This window comes from Clarias gariepinus, chromosome 13 (assembly GCF_024256425.1).
Source record: "Clarias gariepinus isolate MV-2021 ecotype Netherlands chromosome 13, CGAR_prim_01v2, whole genome shotgun sequence".
In the NCBI taxonomy this organism is placed as follows: Eukaryota; Metazoa; Chordata; class Actinopteri; order Siluriformes; family Clariidae; genus Clarias; species Clarias gariepinus.
Window position 1 is genome coordinate 4855775 of NC_071112.1, and position 12759 is coordinate 4868533.

Below are 12759 nucleotides of genomic sequence, written 5' to 3' on the forward strand. Positions count from 1 at the left end.
CAGATTCCTCAGCCTATGACTTTCTAAAATCACTGTGGAAACAGGATCTGGGGGTATCATTTAATCCAGCAGTTTGGACCACAATTTGTGAAGGCATTTTCCCAAAAAGCACTTCAATATCTTTACACGAACAAAATGTAAATTTTTTTCATAGAATTTACTTTACACCTGTTCGTCTTCACAAAATGTATCCAGGCAGTTCCAATCTTTGCTTTAAATGTAAAGCACATAGGGGTACATATTTTCATGTATTCTGGTCCTGTGACAATATCCAATCATTCTGGAAGGGGTTCACTCTGTAACTCAAGAGATAACTGGAAAACATTTTATCCTGTCTCCTGCACTTTATTTGTTGAATCATATTCCTGAAGGCCTTTTGACTTGGACTCCAAGCTCTTGTTTACAACCCTTTCATTTTTGGCAAAAAAATGCATTTTGCTGAAGTGGTCCACTCCCCAGGTTCCAACTATTACTATGTGGATATCCCAGCTGTCATCTTTTCTTCCCTTGGAGAAACTAACTTATGATCTTAATCACAGGTCGAACAAATTTTGGAAACTCTGGAAACCTCTCCACTGTTTTTTTTTTTAAAAACTGAATGTTTATTTTAATAGAGGTTTCTATTTTCCCATCATGTTTTGTTTTGCTTTGCTTAACTTCAGCAGGCAGAGATTTATATTTTCTTGTACATTGCATATTGTTATATTTTTTCAGCGCTGTGGGTGGATGGGTGGGTTTGTTTGTTTGTCTGTCTGTTTGATTGTGTCTGTATTATTTGAAAATCCTTAATAAAATAAAAAAAAAAGAAAAAAAAAGAAAATGTAGTAGGAATTAAGGATACAGCTCTCTCCTGGCTTAGATCCTATTTGACTGATCGGTATCAGTATGTAGACTTAAATGGTGATTATTCTGAATGTTCTCTAGTGGAGTTTGGTGTTCCACAGGGTTCAGTTTAAGGCCCACTGCTTTTTTCCCTTTACATGCCTCCTCTGGGCAACATAATCCGTAAGCATGGTATTAGTTTTCACTGTTATTCTGACGACACACAGTTATATGTCTCAGCAAAACCTGATGAGATAAACCAGCTTACTAAAGTTGAGCAATGTGTGCAGGACACAATAAATTGGATGCTACAGTAATTAACTTCCTTCTGCTTATCCCAGATAAGACAGAAGTTTTAGCCATAGGACCGCGTACAGCTAGAAGTAAGATTCTAGATCACTCTGTAACTTTAGATGGCCTTTCTGTTCCATCGAGTGCAACAGTAAAAGACCTCGGTGTGATTATAGATTCCAGCCTTTCATTTGAAGGATAGTATTCTTTCACCTCAGAAATATTGCCAAGATAAGAAATATAGTGTCGCTAAACAATGCAGAAAAACTAGTTTATGCTTTTATCACCTCTAGGTTTAACTATTATATTTACATTTAGGCATTTGGCAGACGCTCTTATCCAGAGCGACTTACATTTTTATCTCATTACACATCTGAGCAGTTGAGGGTTAAGGGCCTTGCTCAAGGGCCCAACAGTGGCAACTGGGTGGTTGTGGGGTTTGAACCTGGGATCTTCCGAAAAGTAGTCCAATGCCTTAACCACTGAGCTACCCCTGGCCCATTATATTATAATGCCTTACTGTCTGGTTGTTTAACTAGGTGCATAAACAAGCTTTAGCTAGTCCAGAATGCAGCAGCGAGAGTCCTCACTAGAACCAGAAGATACGAGCACATCACACCTATCTTATCTTCACTTCACTGGCTCCCTGTGAAATTTCACATTGATTTTAAAATACTACTTTTGACATATAAAGCATTAAATGGTCTCGCACCGCAGTATCTGAGTGAAGTGCTAGTGTCTTAGGATCCGCCAGGCCTACTTCGATTGAAGAATGCAGGCTGCTTATCAGTACCGTGTATTATGAAAACTACAGCTGGGGGCAGAGCTTTTTATTACAAAACCCTGAAATTATGGAATAGTCTTCCAATTAGTGTTCGGGACTCAGACACAGTCTCAGTGTTTAAGTCCAGGCCAAAAACCTATTTATTTAATCAAGCATTCTTATAAATAGATTTGCCTTAGGTAAAGGGGCAGATCTGGGGGACTCATGGACGTAGAGTATTATGGTGAACTGGTATGTTTAGATGCTGTCCTCCCCACTCTCATTGATCACTCAGGTTTGTTGACGGTGAGGTGATTGGTTGCTTTACATCTCAGGGAGCCCTCATGTCTGTGTTTTTTTCTGGCTCTCCCTTTTAATTATGCTGTCATAGTTAGTCCTGCCGGAGTCTCTGCTTGCACTCTACAGTAAATATACATTTACATTATACATTATATGACTGTGACCCGACCTAACTGTTATCTCTTCTCTTCTGCTCTCTCTCCTGCTCTTTCTCTTCCCTCTCTCCCCTTCTCTCTCCTTCCCTCTCCTTGCCGAGCTACACATGTTGTTCCTGAGCTGCCAGTGATCCAGACTCCCTCTGCCCTCCGGACCTGTCTGACCCATCCTGGTGCCCCGCTTCTGGTTGGAGATCTCATCACATGGATGCCCCTCTTTTGGTGTGTCTCTTTGGGATGCGTCTTGTGTCTGGGGATGGTTCTCTCTACCTAGAAGAAGGTTCTGGCCTCGACTGGTGTTGGCAGCTGTTTTTTCTGAGGACTTGACTGTTCAACAGTTCAGGACTGGAACTTTATACAAGTCTACCTGAGTTTTTAATAACTAACTGGACTCCATATTAACATCAATTAACATCAACTGTTATGCTGAACTGCCTGCCAACTAACACACAGTATGAATGCAGATCAATTCCTGCTTTCCTTACCCAAATGAGGATGGGTTCCCTGTTGAGTCTGGTTCCTCTCAAGGTTTCTTCCTACTAACATCTCAGGAAGTTTTTCCTTGGCACTGTCGCCCTCGGCTTGCTCACCAGGGACCATCTGACCATTTTGATTCATACACATTCAAATTCCATACAAACTTAAATAATTCTTTTGATTGTGTAAAGCTGCTATGGGACAATGCCAATTGTTAAAAGCGCTATACAAATAAAATTGAATTAAATTGAATTGAATTAAGCTGCTCTCAGGCAATCTTGATTTACCAATGAAAGGGAATGTTTAAAATGTTAGATTAACCAATGATTGATGCAGACTGTACGGAGTCACAACAGATCTCTACAAAGGCTGAGTAACACATACCAAAAGACATGCAGATTCCATGCTGCATTGTTGTATTTGGATACGAATCTGTGGCACAACAGACATGTACATCAGGAGGTTTAGAAAGACTGCACTGTAATTTTCCACACTGTGTTGCAGTTGTGCCTTCCGTTTTTCATGAGCACAATTACTTTGTATTTTACTTTATGCAATGCTGTGCAATAATATAGTTTTGTCTTTTTCTTCTTTGTATTGCAATGACATAATCGGTCAATAAATAACAGTACAAAAGCATAAATAAATGCTGTTCGATAATTAAAAATAAATTGTAGGGTGATTGAATGGAAAAAAGTAGGTCAATTGTTAGATTTTAGTGAGGAAGAAGGCAAAATGTCAGAGGCAGTGGGTTGCTCTGGAGAATGTTCTGCTGGGACAGCAACGCTGCAATAGAATTGGTTTAAGAACATGCCAAAGTGTTGACATGCCCTCCAAATTCCCTAGATCTTAGTCTGCGCACATACTGGACAAACAAGTCTGTTTTATGGAGGCCCACCCTTCAACATACAGAACAACATACAGCTGCTAACGTTTTTATTTTGTTTTGTTTTTTGCAGATACAACAGCACACCTCCAAAGGTCTTGTAGATTTCATGCCCCAACAGGTCATAGCTGTTTTGGCACAGGGGCGGGCACACAATATTATGCAGGTGGTTTTTATCTCCTAGCTTACTGGTTTACAGTAAAGGGTGTAACTTTATTACTGCCTGCTTTTCATATGACATTACTGTATATATGACTTCTTATCAGGAAAATATAAAGTAAGCAATTCTTTGGAATCTGTCACATTTAGTCGGGTTTTTTCAATCTTTCATTGGTAATAGGCTGCTAACAGCACATCTTCTCTAAGAAACACTTGTTTGTTTGTTTTTTAACCTTCAGCCAAAGGATATTTTGTGGCAGTTCCAAATGCAGGTACCATTTTCTCCATTAATTTAACAATTTTAATGTTGTATGAAGAGTTACCAAGTGCGCAATAAATAGTGTAACAACCTTTGTAAAACAGATCAATAGATAAAATATTTACATGCTCAAAATAAATCTTGATGGGAAGTTTGGTTCAGTTTTAAGCAGTCAGTTAAAAACTAATCCCATGTTGTTACAGTAACTCTATCAGAGCACTGGAGGTAAAACCTTAAAATAAATAAATATGTGGTCTGTGGCATTTGTGAAAACTGCCTACAGTTGTGATATAGAATTTAAAGAGGTGTGGTATTTTAAAAAGTACTTCTGACATTTTCTAACAACTTTCTGAGTATAAATATATTCAAAGCACTCTATTACATCTGGCATCTGAAAAGATAAAAGACTTTATTGTTGTTGTAGTAATATTACAAAAAATTTTAGTAGCATGCATAGATCAGCAGTAATAAAGATAATATAAGGATATCTATAAAAATAGATTATTATGATGAAAATATAGACTTAAATACAACAGCATACAGTACTTGTTGGCAGTGTGAATGTTGCAAAAAGGCATTGTCAGCAAGCAGAACACATTGCACAATTTATTATAATTTTATTTACTGTACAGTCCTGAATTAAAAGTGTTCAGTGCATTAGGAGCAGCTTGGGAATAAACAAACATACAGACAAACAATCAAACAAACAGATGAAAAAGATGGTGGCTAAGACAGGGTGATTTTTATTCTGTTAACAGTCTTCGGCAGTTACAGTATGAGTGTGTACAGTATTGTATGTATGGGGTGTGTGAGTGTATGTATGCATGTGTGTGGGTGGAGTGGTGTTGTAATAGAGACTACAGCTCTGGAGAAGCAGTTGTTTCCCAATCAGTTAGTGTGTGTTCCCTACTGAAAAGATACACTTTACTGTATTACAAATATATTTACATTTTCTATAGTACATCGCAAAAATACTAACAAAAAAGTGTACCAATAGGTAATATATTAAACATACTAACATGCCTTTTACCAATTTTTGGAATTAAACTTTTAACATACTTCAAAAATATTGTATTGTATTATAGCAAATTTTCCAGAAATATATTTTCAGGAGGCAGACTGGACAAGAGATCAATCATTAAATCTGGGGCACATGGAAGGTGCCATTTATGAACTACACATGGACAATGGCAGAGCAAGCTTAACTAAGCATGGGTTGATGACATGGGAGATGTTGATTGGGCCAATGTATGTGCTGGTCAATTTCCTTGATGTAGTTTTAAGGAGTATGTCACATGTGGACAGCATTACTCTTTGACCTACACAGGTATTTTGGAGCTGCAGAGCAGTTGGTCTTGCGTAGAAAAAAATCACGAGCATAGTAGTTACAGATGCCCTTATCCAGAGTGGCTTACATTTTAATCTTCTTATACATCTGAGCAGTTGAGGGTTAAGGGCTTTACTCAAGATAGTCTCAAGATACTCTTGATAGTGATCTCATTTAGCCACCTGTTCCTCTCCACAAGGAAAAACTCCGCTTGTGCTGGAGAAGAGGAGGGATAAATGGTTCCATTCTTCACAAACGTGGCTTGTATGGGATGGTTGCAATAAAAAAGGCTACATGAGTCATAACTGAGCTTTGCAAAAGAGATAGAAATGTAATTATTTGGTCAAAACACCAAACGATATTTCCAGCATAAATCCAATACAGCTTACCATCTAAATAACACTATTTCTACAGTAAAGCATTGGAATGTTTCTCTGCAGCAAGGACTGAAGCACTTGGATGGGGCAAAATGCCTCCCCATTCAATTCTTGAAGAAAATGTGTTGCCCTCTGCCAGAAAGTTGTCAATGGCCAACGTAACAATGATGCAAAGAACACACCAAAACTGACCACACAGTGGTTAAAGGAGAAAAAGATGAATTGCATAGAATTACTTAATTTTAATTTAACTCAACTTGGGCAAAAACTGGTGTGCCATTGAGGAGGTGATAAGCTTCATCTGATTGAGTTTTTACATTTTAGAAGAGGGTGATAGATTCTTTTCTATACCTTCTATAGTTTTCTACTATTACCAACCCACCATTTCTAGATATTAAATGTTCTATTAGCAGTTTCTTTTTAAATGACATATATCATATAACAGTTTTCCGATACATCCCACAGCTGCTTCCATAAACACAGATGTTATCAGAGCTGCGGTTGAACATCTTCCAATATGTGCCATCCACAGCCTCCTGCAGAACCTAATGCTCGTCCAGCAAATGACCTCCCTCTGAATCATATAAATAGCACTTACTATGACCAAAGTAAATTCCTGGAGAATTGTACCCTAGAAAGGGTGATATTTAATGTTCCAGACAAAGACTGGGCATGCAGGAGAATGTGAGAGGTCCAATGCTCACACTGTTGTATGTTGTATGTAACTACTGTTCACCATCAGAGACATGCTACCTGCCCTTGACTTCCCTGACTTCATTGTTCTGTGCTTGAACCAAGAAGGACTGAAATGAATTGCCAGTGATGTAGCGATGACCTAGTTGATGACCAGAGTCCATTTTAACCTGTTGCAATTTCTGCCAAGAAGTCACCTGAAGGTGTTTAAACATTACTTAAAGAGTGAAGGAGATTTGAATGTGATCATGTTATATTGCCAATTTTTTTTATATATTTTATGTTTACTCAAACACATTAATTGCCCTTTGGGTGTGTGCAGCAAGCAAAGTAGGCTAATTTACTTTTGTTTTATTTGGCTTACATGGTGCATGATATGAATGTGTTTATTTTGTATGCTGTCTTGTGTTTGAACAGTTCAACGGTGGATTAATGTGATTGAAGTGTGTGTGAGAAGAGTAAGTCAGTAAGTCAGTAACAGAAGAACCATAGTTTTGTGTACTCCTTTAAGGCACTTAAGTTACTTTCTTAGGAGGCTGAGAAAGTTTGATATGTCTCCAGACATCTTCTCAAACTTCTCAAACTTCTACAGCTGCACGATCAAGAGCATCTTGACCAACTGCATCATTTTGTGGTACAGCAGTACTACTGTCATGGACCGCAACCACCTGTGAAGAGTAGTGAAGACTGCTGAAAAGATCACAAGGACGTTGCTGCCATCCGTGCAGAGCATTTACTATCGCAGAGTTCGCAGGAGAACTGCCTCCATTCTAAAGGACGCCACCCATCCCAAGCACTGACTGTTCTCACCTCTTTAGATACAGAAGTGTGAGGTGCAGGACTCGGCTAAAGAACTCATTCTTTCTCACTACCATCAAACTCCTAAATAGCTGACAGAAGCTAACAATCTTGGACTACCAACTGTATCTGACTGTTGACACAGATCTCAGGACATTCATTGTGGACTTTGCACAATCATGCACAATAATAATCAATAACAATCATCTGCACAATCATTTGCACAATAATAATCAATAACAATCATCTGCACAATTATTTGCACAATCTGCACAAACCTTTGCAGCTTTGCACACACACTGAATCTTTTTCTTAAAGATATTGCAAACTTTTCCATACACTTGCATAATTTACACACTATGTGGACTGTTTACAGCATATATATATATATATATATATATATATATATATATATATATATATATATATATATTGATATGCTTGCTGACCGTTTTCACCACCTGCTTGCTGGAAAAAAAAGAAACAGTTTAAGCACACCTTCTACTTCCATGGTCTTTTCTGATTTTTATAACAAAATTGAAGGGATCCAAAAATATACAATAATCTCCTTTGAACAGTTGATATTGAGATGTGTCTTATGCTCTGTAAATCTTTCATAATGACTCTCATCTGAGGTGCTCTCATTTCTGAGGCTGGTAACTGTAAATGAACTTCTCCTCTTCCAGCAAGAGCTAGCTCTTAAAATACTATTTGGCTTGTTGTTCCTTTATTATACAATTCTATATGTGATATTTGATAGTTTTGAAATCTCCAGGATTGTTCTAAAATGTAGAATATAGATCACTAAACAAAAACACTGAATTAGAAGGCGTGTCCCAACTTTTCATTGGTGGTGTACATACACATACAGCTTGCATGACGGTATGTAAGTGTTCTCTCTGGTTTGTTAACAGCAAAGACATTATTTAATTCAAATTACGAGTCAAATTACTTGTTTCTCATACATCTGTTACTTAAGCCCTACTTAAGGCTTGCTCATCAGGGACAATCTGATCATTATGAGTTATATACATTTTACTTGCTCCCATATTTCCATAATTTTCTTTTAACTTTGTGGAGCTGCAATATAAAGTGAATTTTTTTCAATTAAAATAAATAGAAATTTGAATTAAGGGAATAATGAGGGAGGAAAACTTAACAATGTCTAGGGAAAATGTACAATATAAAATCATATAACAGTTGCCCCCTAAATTTTAACAAAATTCACTATATATATGACAAAATAGTCACTTCAAAACACAATCCTTGAGATCTAAATCAAATTAACACTGCATAAGCAATCAGGTGTTGGCAACAAGATAATTACACAAGAATCAAATGTGAAAAATTAAGCTAATACAAGATCAAAGCTACAGAAGATGTTTACTGTATGTGTAAAAGGGAGATGAGTCCACTTCATTTTTGGTGTGTTTACAAGATGTGCATTCGAAGAATACTTTGAAGTTGGTGGCTTGTTTGCATAGCAGTTAGCACTGTAGCCTTGCACCTCCAGGGTAGTGGAGTTTGCATGTTTTCCCTGTGTGTGTGTGTGTGTGTGTGTGTGTGTGTGTGTGTGTGTGTGTGTGTGTGTGTGTACGTGCGTGCGTGTTTGTGTGTGCGTGTGTGTGTGTGTGTGTGAGTGCGTGCGTGCGTGTTTGTGTGTGCGTGTGTGTGCCCTTTCAACAATAAATCTGGAAATGGAATGAAATTTGACCATTATTACAGATGTTTACTGTAATGCTGTATGTGTACACCTACTGATTGAGATAAATTATAAGTGCAATATACAGTATATGCTTAATATAAATATGTCAATTAATGTTAATATCTCCGTTCTTTTTATTACCTGTGTTACAGAAGGAAGACGCACGGCGGTGGAAACTTTCTGTCACAGTGCTACGAGGAAGCTTCCAGCATTCATATGACCTCTGTATGTCGGTATTCTCACACATTCAATTTTTTTATAATTTCATTAATAATAAACATGAGCTACTTTTAAATATAAAGTTTTTTTGTTTGTTTTTTTAAAAACTGTTAATATTAAAGGAGGGATAAATTATTTAATGAATGGAAAAACAGAACAACAGTGGCTTTAAAATTGTATCATGAAAATTGACAGTGTATTAAAAGACATCCTTTTCACAACATAACAGAACTGTTTTTTTCTCTTATATTGTTACCTGTCTGTATGCTAACGTACTAGTTGTTGTTCACATACCTCCACAGTTTCATGGCCTGACCTCTATGTGACCTTACACCTACCCACGGCCTCAGTTTGTACTCTGAGAACAAGGACAATCAATAACTGCAAGACACCTGAGTGGAATGAGACCTTCTGCTTTCATGTCTACAGCCAGGCCAAGGTGAGTCAACTAACAGGCTAAAAATGAGACCTTGTTAGAAGGGTTTAAGGGCCTGTCCACATGGAGACGCGTTTCGCTGTATACGTATAAATTTTTTATCGTATTGGCGTTTCGTCCACACGGATCCGGCGTTTTAGGAGACTGAAACCGCTATTTTCTGAAACCTGCTCCCCAAGTGGATAAATCTGAAAACGACACCCTTGCGTCTTCGTGTGTACGGCCAGTCCGTATATTTTGTGAAACAATGATGTCATCACATCACGTGTCGGCTGCGTCACACGTAACAGCAACAACGATAATGGCGGACTACATGATTGTGTTTGTGTTGCTACAAAGCCTACTAGCTTTATTACATCAAAATCTATTGCTTCTATGCAACTGTTATGAGCAACAAGCGATAATAGACAACACCATCTTGGTTCGTATACAGCGCGCAAGGTTATGCACATGCTCAAAGTCTTCTTCTCCGTGTATAGTGTATCTCTATGGCAGAATTACAGCGCCCCATACTGGTCTGGCATATATACTACACTGTTTTCAGTGGTTTCGTGTGTACGCAGATATTTCTTGAGACGACGCTGTGTTTACGCAAAAAAATTATCGGATAGGGAACGCATCGGCTTCGTGTGGACGGAGTCTAAGTCTCCTTTGGATTAAGTAGTCCAAACCTGATAAACCTTATATCCTCCATACATGTATACATACACCATTATTTACACAGCCCTGGTTAGCAGCATCTAGGCAGATACTGAGATACTATTAGTGTTTTTTTTTCATATAAGAAAAATATAACATTTTGTAAAAAGCACTATTTTTAAAAAATTTATAATAGTACCCTAGTGAAAAAAATACACTTTAGTGTATTTATATAATATAAATATATTAAAATATTTGCAAGTGCATTGCAAATATACCAACAAAAAATGTATAAACATTTTTAATAAACATAATAAACATAAAAAGCATACTTATATTATACTTTTACAATTATTTTGGGATTAAACCTCGGAAAAAATTATTATAGTACACTTTCCAAAAATATGTTACAGGAAAATGCACTTTAAGTGAACGTTCAGTGCAATTTTTAGGCACACTTATTTAAACCCGAAATAAAAATTGTAACAATGTGAAAAAAGCATACCTTAAACATACATTTGTATTTTAAATTTCACATTTACTGTAAATAAAATTTAATGTAATTATTCATGCTTATATTTTAGTGCACTATGCTCAAACCTGCATAAATTTTAATATACTGTAGTCTCTGTTAAATTCAAATGTACTTTACTTAAACATGCACACACACACACACACACACACACACACACACACACACACACACACACACACACACACACAAGTACAGTGTAACATCATGCTAATGCTACAATGAAAAAAGCATTCATGGTATATTACTTGTTAATGTGTGACAGTAAAGATTGGTGTAATGTAATTATAATAAATTAAAGGATATATTTTAATTTAATTATTCATTGTGCCAAATACTGTATGTATGTTAGTAAATTTTTTAAATTAACTTAAAGCGCAAATAAGTATACTAGAATTTGTTCAACTTTAGCACATAAAAGCACACTTAATACACTTAAAATTGTGTTTTTGTATAATTTAATTACAACTTAAATACACTAGGTACATAATGGGGTTTTTTAAGACAGCAAAATTCAAATAAACTTATCATTAGTTACTTAATATGCTTTGGCATGGTAGAATATGGTATTAATATGTTTAACATACATTTTTTTACCTGGGTATTACGATTTCTGTGTCATCTGGATCTGCATTATTAGTGTTAATTCCTCGGATTGTTTGTCTGTATGCACTGTATACTTTTCTAGTTTTGACAAAAATATGTGTATTCTTTAAAAATTAATACTGTCTTAAGACTCTTAGTTTTATCCACTAGAATATTCTGGAGCTGAATTTGTATGATGAAGACCTTGTCAAGGATGAACTATGCACCAGTATCCTGCTTGACATCAGTACTCTCAAACTGGGTCAGAAAGAGACGAAGGTCTTCATTACAGATGATAAGGTCAGACACCCAAGACATTTACAAGTTCAGAAATTAGTTATCTCATGTTTAAGGTATATGCTGTTTATAGGCATGGTATAATATAATGCCAATGAAACCTTAATCACCTTAACAATATTAGAAAATTAAATAGTTAAGGCACAGATATGCTTCCTAATAAAGGCTTTGTGAAGGTTTGGTGAAATTGCCATGAATAGTTTTAAAGTCAGATTATAGTAAAGTGTGATGGTGACGCCCCCACCTCCAAATGATGACAGATAGTGAATCATTTGTGTTGGCTATGCTTCACGGGCGGCAAAAATATTAAATGTTATATAAAATCTTTGCTTTTTGTTCTGGATATGTGCATTGGTTTAAAATGATAAGCTGTTTTAAGGCTGTATGTAGGTATATACATATAAATAAATTAAATCTTTATTATCATTTGCTTAACTAAGAGGAAAAAACTCCATATGTAATATTTACCAGGTTCACCTCATAAAAAAATTAGCAAGTCACAACCAAACAAAAATGTAAATATTAACTTTGTTACACTTCAACTCTTTTTATACACATTTCTGCACACATGTAAGGTTTAATAAGCTCCATGACAAGTAATTTAGATTGTTACTGTATAAAATATGCTAGCAAATTATTGTACAGTATATTGGGGAGTTCATGTAGGTACTGTAATATTATCAATATGGTACAACACATACAGTACTTAAATTTGAACTGTCTAGGGAAAAAATAAATTTTATTAATAATTTTAGCATTTTTGTTTCATCAAGTATATCAGGCTGTTCACACTATCCATCTAAGCATGCTGCTGTTGCTGAAAATCCCTGTTCAGTTTTTAAAGCGAAAAAAAATGCTTTTACAGAAACCTTAATGTTCAATGTTGACTGTTCAACCATGTGCAGTTCCAAGGAAACAATACACCATGACATTCACAAAGTCAAACAGATCCAAGATAAGATTCTTGAAAAGGCACAGGAGAACTTTATATAAGGCAGATATAACAGTGAGTTTCATTATTGAAAAATTGTGATGGTTA

The 12759-nt window shown here is 36.2% G+C and overlaps 1 pseudogene; it reads left to right on the forward strand.

The window, feature by feature from the left end:
* Nucleotides 1-4038: 4038 nt before the first annotated feature.
* The window catches only part of LOC128535353 (cytosolic phospholipase A2 delta-like), a 29352-nt pseudogene continuing 20631 nt past the window's right edge, over nt 4039-12759 (forward strand).